Genomic DNA, 8585 nt, shown 5'->3' with positions numbered 1-8585 from the left:
AACTCAATAAATAGCCTGTGGGAAATCTATTTTTTGTTAAAAAAAAAAAGCTTTATCTCAATTCTCCTTAATATGAAAAAAAGTTTTCTAAGTGGATCAAGAATTTAAATACATAATAATAAAATGAAGTTATGGTATTACTTACAATAAATGAAATTGAAAGTTTTCAAAAATGATGTTAGAACACCTTAGGAAATGTAATACAAAACTGGAAAGACATAAAGAAAATATTTCATAAATTGGCTATAAAGAAATTAATTTATAGCAGGAGACATCAATGTAAGGTCAACATTAGAATATAGTACAGTTAATGTCTTACAATTTAGGTACTCTTACAAATTAATAATAAATGCATGAACATTATAAACTAACACATAAATATATGATGGAATGATGAAACAAAAGGTCATAAAAACAAAGACCCCAGCATAATGAAATATAACATGCCAATAAGAATATGGAAGGGTGTTTAAAAAGTTTGAAAGATTTGATTTGATTATATGTTTTGGTGAAATGCTGTCATAACTACTAGTATGAGTATATATATACTGAGGAGAAAATAATTGGTAAAAGCTATCAGTATTTTATATGAGTCTACATTTTATACTAGTAAAGTTATTTCTAGAAATTTTTTAAAATAATCGACTGCAAATATAAATGTGCAATGACATGGACATGGATTTCATTATATTGTTATTAGTCACCAAACTGGCAACAGTGATTCATAAATATGGTCTGATTAAATAAAATAAGTTTAATTCACATATAGTATATATTGCCTTTTAAAATGAGTTAGCTAAAAAGTGAAGTTCAAAATATAAAAATGAGAAGTAAATTGTAGAAAAGCATTTAAGATATAACATTTGTCAACCACAAACCTAAACACACTTCAAAATTCACAGAAAATGCCTGGAAAGGTAGAAAGGAAACCATAACACATCAGCATTCACAGAGAATGGACTGTCGTTGGGGTTATTGAAACTTACACTTTTAATCTATCTGGAATTTTTCACTTTCTAAAGATTAAAAATACTACATAAAAGTATAACCATCCAACAAAATAGAAATTATCATTTAAAACATCTTCATGAATTATAGAAATTTTATTGATATTGCTCACATCTCTTTAGATGTTTGAGCATTTTTTTCAAGGATTAGATTATAAGCATTGCATATATTCTTCTAAATGTATTCATGATCCAATTACCTCTTTGACACTTGAGTCTTATTTTTTTCATCCATTCAGCCAGCCCGTGTGTCTTCAGTGGGGTATTCAGACCGTGGATTGATAGTATTGATATGTGGGATGCTGTTCTGTTCATCCTATTGATACTACTTTATTGCTTCATTTTACCTCTTGTGCTGTTGTTTCAGATGAGCTCTGAGCTTTAGTTTTTGGGTGGATGTCTATGGTGTTGATCCATGTTTAATGTGGTTCTGAGTATTTCCTGCAGGGCAGGTCTGCACTTAACAAATTCCCTCAGTGTTTTCCTGTCTGCAAAAGTCTTTATTTCTCTTTCATATATGAAACTTAGTTTTGCAGGGAACAAAATTCTAGGCTGGCAGTTGTTACATTTAAGAAGAGTTAAGATGGAGCCCCAATCTCTTCTGGCAGGTAAGGTCTCAGTTGAGAAGTCTGCAGTTAGCCTGATGGTTTTTCCCATGTAAATAACTTGATGTTTTTGCCTCACAGCTCACAAGAATTCCTCCTTTGTGTTAAATTTGACCAATCTGATGACTATGTGTCTTGGTGATCAACTCTTTGGAATGAATCTCCCAGGTCTTCCTTGAGCTTCTTGTACCAGGATGTCTAAATTTCTAGCAAGACTAGGGATATTTTTCTAAATTATTCCCTTAGATAGGTTTTCCATCCCTTGTGTATTTTTTTTCTTCACCCTCAAGGGGTGCCTGTGATTCTTATATTTGGCCATTTTACATAATCCTTTATTTCTTGTAGGCTTTGTTCATTTCTCTTTATTCTTTGTTCTTAATTTTTTATGGGCTGAGTTAATTCAAAAGGATTGTAATGAAGCTCTGAGAATCTTTCTTATGCTTGGTCCAGTCTATTCTTAAAACTTTCCACTGTGTTTTGTATTTCCTTAAATAAATTTTTCATTTTCAGGAATTCTATTTTTTTTAATATGTTGATCTTTGTAGTAACTTTTTTATACATTTCCTGAAATTATTTTTCTGGTTTCTTTGAGTTTGTTTTACATTTTGGTTGGGATCTATTACTAGAGAGCTGGTGTTCTTCCGCAGGGTTGTCCTTTCACTCTTAATTATCATACTTCCAGAGTTCTTTTGCTGACTTCTTCTCATCTCGCATAGCTGTCACTTTTTTGTTTTTGGATTCTCTTGTGCTTAAATGTCGCTTTTTTTTTTTTTTCTTTCACCCTCACTTGTAAGGGACTGTCTGTAGCATATGTTGGGTAAGAACTTTTAGCTTTGCTTGTTAGTGCTTTCATGGGGATCTCGGTTCTGGATGGAAGCCTTGGTTATAGATATCCTTAGTGTGGTGGTTTTCTCAGTTGCTAGTTGTTTACAGGCTGTAGCAGCGTGAGCTATGTGTGTGGGCAGATTCCCTGCCTCTCCTTGACGAGGCAGGATGGAGGTCTTTTCAATCCTTTCTTTTTCCCCAGCACTGTGGTCTTTTCAACAGCATGAATTGTATTAACAAGCCCCGTTTACTCTCTGAGACAATGGGTAAGAATCAACCACACCCTGTGTGATTGAGCCAGAAAATGTTTTAAGGGGCTGTGCAAATGGACATTCCTGTCAGTAGGTGGTGCTTGCCAGAAGGACCAAGCTGCAATGTTTGTTTGTTTTTTTTTTTTTGGGGGGGGGGACCTGTGACCAGGCTAGCCCTTCAGGAGAAGCACGCCGATGCCCCAGGTGGTGGGTAGGAGCTGGAACTTCCAGGTGAGTCCTTATTCTCCACCACAGCAGACGTGGGTGGGGGAATGAAGCTGGGCATGGCAGGGTTAGATGAGCTTGCCCTCAGGCTCCACAAAAGCTGGTAGGTAGCTACTTTGGCAGGGGTCAAATGTTTGCTCCCAGCTTTCTGGGGAAAGCCTCCAGGGAGGGGCTGTGGTGGCCCCACCCAGCCAGAAAGTCTGTCAGGAGCTGGTTTCAGTGTTCTCCCCTCTCCCCTGCTCTGTAATCTCCCTTTGGCATCTGCCGACAGGCTCAAACTAGCTGGGCTCCACAGCCATGGGACTGCAGACTGGAAGCTTCCCTGTCCAGGATCCCACTCTGGGCTGAGAGCATGGCTTTCCTGTGGGGAGAGCAGTACTCCACCGTGTGCTGTGGCTGGGACTCACACCACACTCTCTTTTCAGTTCTGTCCATGTGAGCTCCCTTGCCTCCCAAGAATAGTCCAAAAATGTCCCCTCCATGCCACCCAGCAACACTATCAAGTCCTGGGGGTCTGGGATCTGGCCTGTGGGCCTGTCTGCAGATCCCTGAATATCAATCCCTGACTGTGCCAGGGAGCAGCCTGCTGGTCCCAAGTTGCCTATGGGGTGCTCAAGCAGGTTTGATGTCCCTCCACTCTGGGATATGCCCTGCTCTGATGGAGCAGCCAGGCGAGCAGCACCCGGGAGGGCTGGTGAGCAGGAAGCTCACAGTTCGAGCACCCCTTAGACCTCTGCAGTTCATTAAGAGGAAAGGTTTGAGCCCCAGTCTCTGTGGAACCCCCCAACAGAGGGGAAGCAGCAGCTCTTGGGAGACGTGGCTCTAACATCTCTCTCCGTAGCCGCCACAGAGGAGGGGAAGGAGAGGAAAAGCATCTGAATGGAGGAAAGCTGGCACTCTGGTTGTCGCTGTCCCTCGCTCCAGAAGGCAGCTCGCCCAGAATATCCAAGCTCTGGGATCACGCAGATGCGCTGGGACCCACTGGCCCCCTGTGGCTCCTGGAGTCTGGGCTAGAGTTGGGACATGTTTGTGTGGGAACGGGCAAGATGAAAACTGGAGGATTGAAGCCCCCTGGGGAGGACGAAGGCACAAAGTTGGTGCAGAAGCAATATGGCGCCTGCTATCCTCAGCTCAGGTCTGTGGCAGCCTGGTTCTTTGTCCTCCAAAAGCTCCCAGTTCGCTGGTGGCAGCATCTTTAGGGCTTATGAGGGTAGAAAGGCTCTCCATCAGCTGGGGAGCCTGCTGACTGCCAGAGATGTGAGGGAGGGAGAACTACAATGCTCCACCTACCCTTTCTGCTGAACTTCTAGCCTCTAGGGGGTTGACCTCTGCCAATATCTTGCTCCTTCTTGTTCTGCTCTTCAGCTTCTTCCCATGGATCTCTTGTAGGTTCTCACAATTTCCCCTCAGAATTATACCTGATCTATGATTGTTTGTTTGTTTGTTTTTTTCTTTTTCATCTAAAACTTTTCCTTTTTTCTGAGACGATTGAGCAGCTGGTATCTCTGGTCAGCCATCTTCGAGTTGCTCATTTTTTATGCTAAAGTAAATCAAAGTAAATAATATGCAAAAAATTATAGAAAACTTATGGCAAAATCATTTAAAGGTTTTCCTTAAACTCTTTGATATGGTTCAATAAATAATCATGTGTTTTTAGTGCAACCTCTATAACTTGATTTTATTATCTATAAGCTGATGGTAGCACTAGGAAGACCTACTTCATATAATTTTGAATTAGCCGACTGAAGTAATGCATACATCACACCATATCACGCTTTACAAAGCATGAAGTCAGGATAATGAGGTGTTTCAGAGCATGAGCTTGGAGGTCAAACCAGTCTGGGTTCACTGCCAGCCCTGCCATTTAATAATTGTATTCCAGTGAACACACTATTCAACTTCTCTGAGTCTCAGATTCATCATCTGTAAAATATCGGTAATAACGCTTACCTCCAAAGATGTTTGTGCAGATTAAGTAAGACAATGTTGATAAAGCCCTTGGCACAGAGTGCAGAGAGGTTAGCAAAAGGTAATAGCTCAAAGGAGTCGCTGTGCTTATGTTGCCGTTGTTATAAAAGCATTATAAGTGCAAGTTGTTTCTTCAAGGATTTTTTAAAGTTCCTATTTCCAAGTTAAAGGACACATTCCTCAACCTATGAATAAAAAAAAAAAAAAATTTAATTTGAATATGTTTTGCTTGAAATACAAGACAATGACAAAACACAAAAGAGGTGGGTGGCCAGAACTGGATGACTTCTGGCTGCATCTAGGCGTTCCTGCATGCATGGTGCAGCAATCCACATGCTCAGCATCCCCCTCAGGCAAAAAGAATAAGCAGCACAGTCTGCTGGTCCTACAAATTATGATTAGTGGCCTAGCATCAAAGCGATTTCTGTAGTCTGATTTTGTCTAAATTTGACATGCCCTGAGTCCTAAATAACAAAACTTTTATGAACTTTCTAATGACAATTGACTAAGTGGCTGGCTAAGTCACTTGAGCATTTTGGGGGGTTGCAGTGACCTGACACATCCTCAGATAATTTCAGTTTTTAGAGTTTCTGTGAGAATATACAGGAAAGTAAAAGAACAGAAAATTTTCTCACTTGAAACAGCTTTAATCACGACTTAGCCACACATAAAACATACTGGTGTTTTTCAAGTACTTCAGGGTTATTAGAAAAAAAAACAAAACAACTGTGTCTCTAGCAAACCTTCCTATTAGAAGATGCAGTTCAGTAGTTGCCTCCCTTCGCGTCCCACAATTAAGGTGACTCAGCCCCAGTCTCTTCAAAGTTCTCTTTACACCTGTATTTATTTCTTGGATTCTGATGAGTCCTGGCTTCAGCTAAATTTCCTCTCTCCCCTCCTACATCATTGTATCATCTACTTTGTTCCCTGTCTGATTGAGATTTAAACTCCTTTATGATCTGATTTTATTTTATTTTTCTGATAGCCACTCTCCAGTCTAGGGTGCTTTTATAATCCAATCTATATGAGAAAATGATTACTCCACCTCCTCGCCATAGATCAGCTGCTCTGGAATGCCATTGTCACTCTTTGTTCACTCAGCTGTGGGCAGAGTGGCAGAGTGTCACGCTACAAAGAACAGCAATTTAGGAATAAAGAATAACTGCAATACAGTTAGCGAGCAATGCTCTTGACCTTTAACGTTCAAATACCTTTTTAAAAATAGGACAAAACATGACAATTTATTTATAGTTGCTTAGACTCATGTCTAAACTTATGCTCATTACAGAGCTAAAAATTTATGTACATTTTTAGTCATATAAACTCCCATATATGTGTTAGGGCATATCAAATATTACTTATAAGCACAACAAATCAATTATTTAAATTTTTAATACACTATTTTAAGGAAAGCACATGTAAAGTTAAAGCATTGTTTTTATAGCAAATTAATGAGTATACTTGGGAACATCTTATTTTCTCAAAATAACAATTAGTTTTATTTTATGATTTTTAAAAATCAATCATCTATTTCAAAACATTATTTCCCTCAAATAAGGTTTAGTAAGTCAGATTCATGAATAATATCCAATTTTGAGAATCATGGAATTAATTATTAGAAAATTAGTCAAGATAGAATTTTTTCAATTTTGATGTTTAAAGAGTAAATGGTCTTATTCAATTTATATTATACTAAAATTTACTTCCAATTATCTACATCACTACCTGTGGATTAGATTCCTGGTCTTAGATCCTACCAAAGAAATATTTCCTTTGTACATTTTTATATATTTTATATAAAAATTTTATGGCATAATTCACATAGTGTCATCCATGTCCTTCTAGACCAAAAATTAAATATTTTTGTACCTATGCAACCTTATTTGCAGTGGATATTTTTGCCTAAATTTAAATTAAATACATAAAGACATAAAGTATCATTTAGTATAGTCTTTTCTTCTGTTCAAACAAATAACAACAAATGTTTTCTTTTTCTTTTTTTTTTCATGGGGGGGATTTCCGGTAAGGACAGGACAACCTGCTAGACAAATTCTAAAAGAGCTGTAACACTATGTTTTATTTTTAATAAACAGATACACATAGAATCTGTATTGTCTGATTTGGATTCACTGGGCATAGGGAGATTTCTGACAATTGGTGTCTTGAAATTGCTCCCTAATTATTTCTGGCATGCACCATCAGGCAATAAACAGTCACTATAGCCTCAAAAGCATGATTCATAAAATTTAAAAAATGGATGAATTAGACTTCAAAATTAAAAATGTCTTTTTTTTTTAAAAAAAGATAAGATTATAAGATAATAAAAAGTCAAGCCTTAGTTTTAGAGAAAATATTTGCAAAGGATGTGTCTGACAAAGGGCTTTTATACAGAACGTAAAAAACACTGTTAAAACACAAAGAAAAAACAAACCTAATTAATAAAGGACAAAAATATAAACAGACGTTTGACCGAAGAGGACATATGAATGATGTATGTATCTCTTACGTGTTGTTACATAGCTACCTTAACACAAATCTGGCAGCTTAAACCACACACCTGTGTTATCTCCCAACCTCTGCAGGTCAGGAATCCAGGCATCGTCTGCTGCAAAGTCTCACTAAGCTGCAGTCAACGTGTTGTATGGAGCTGGGGTCTCTTTGAAGGCTCAAGTAAGAAAAGATCCACACTCAGTAAAACAATGAAATGAACTATTGATTTGCACAATAGGGATGAATGATAAAATAATTATACTAAGTCAAAGAAGTCAGACAAAAAAAAAGAATACATACAGTATGATTCCATTTATATAAAATTATAGCGAAGACAAATATGTAGTGACAGAAAGCAGAAGAGTGATTGCTGGGGGTGTGTCTGGGGACAGGTCAGAGGAAAGGATTCCAAAAGGATGAGGATGTGTTCAGTGTAATGGGCATGTTCATTTTCTGGATTGAGGTGGTGCTTTCATGGAGCGCGCTTATGTCGAAACTTACACACTTTAAATGTGTGTAGTTTACTCTCTCCCATCCTGCAGAAAACACATCTATCTTGACTCTAATTTCTTTTCTGTGCCCAATACCCCTTTTGGGAAAAATGTCTTTGAATGTTTATCTCGACTCTCTCGCTGTTTCAATGTCCTTTTTTTCCTACCAGACCTTTTAGCCAATTTCAATATTCTCTTATGCCTTTCCATCAAAACACTATTCAAAATGACACCCATAGATTACATACAAGAATCCATTCTCAGTCTCATCCTATTTCACCTAACAGGATTTAATGCAGTTGATAATACCCTTTTCCAAACATAGATTTTCCCTTTGACTTTATCACACCACGCTCAACAACGGATTTTCCTCACAACTCTCTCTTTCCATTTTTTGACAGCCCAATGTTCTAATTAGTTCTTATTCCCAGACTTTTAAATCTTGGTAAGTCCCAGGGCTCGTCACATGTCTTTACTCATTTCCTTGATATCATGGTTTATAAAATGATCTCTTCCATCTAAATCTTTCTCCTGGACTTCAGGCTTTGATATGCAACTCCCCAGTGGACATCTCAAACTTCATTATCTACAAACTGATCTCCTGCTTTCCTCTATAGCCCTAAATTTACTAATTCACACTCTTTCCCGTCTCAAGAAATGAAAATTTACAGTTGGCCTGATTGTTACTCAGGCAACAATCTCCGGTGTCTTTCTTAACTTCCC

At 38.0% G+C, this 8585-nt stretch overlaps 1 non-coding gene across 1 annotated transcript; it reads right to left on the bottom strand.

Moving 5' to 3' along the window:
• Positions 1–6891: 6891 nt before the first annotated feature.
• Positions 6892–6953, bottom strand: LOC123627172. Its single transcript, XR_006731174.1, has one exon. It is a non-coding gene; the product is annotated as a U7 small nuclear RNA (small nuclear RNA).
• Between the last annotated feature and the right edge of the window lie 1632 nt (positions 6954–8585).

The sequence above is a fragment of the Lemur catta genome, chromosome 23 (genome assembly GCF_020740605.2).
Source record: "Lemur catta isolate mLemCat1 chromosome 23, mLemCat1.pri, whole genome shotgun sequence".
NCBI lineage: Eukaryota > Metazoa > Chordata > Mammalia > Primates > Lemuridae > Lemur > Lemur catta.
The sequence above is the reverse complement of the archived record's forward strand: the minus strand, read 5'-3'. Positions and strand labels throughout refer to the sequence as shown.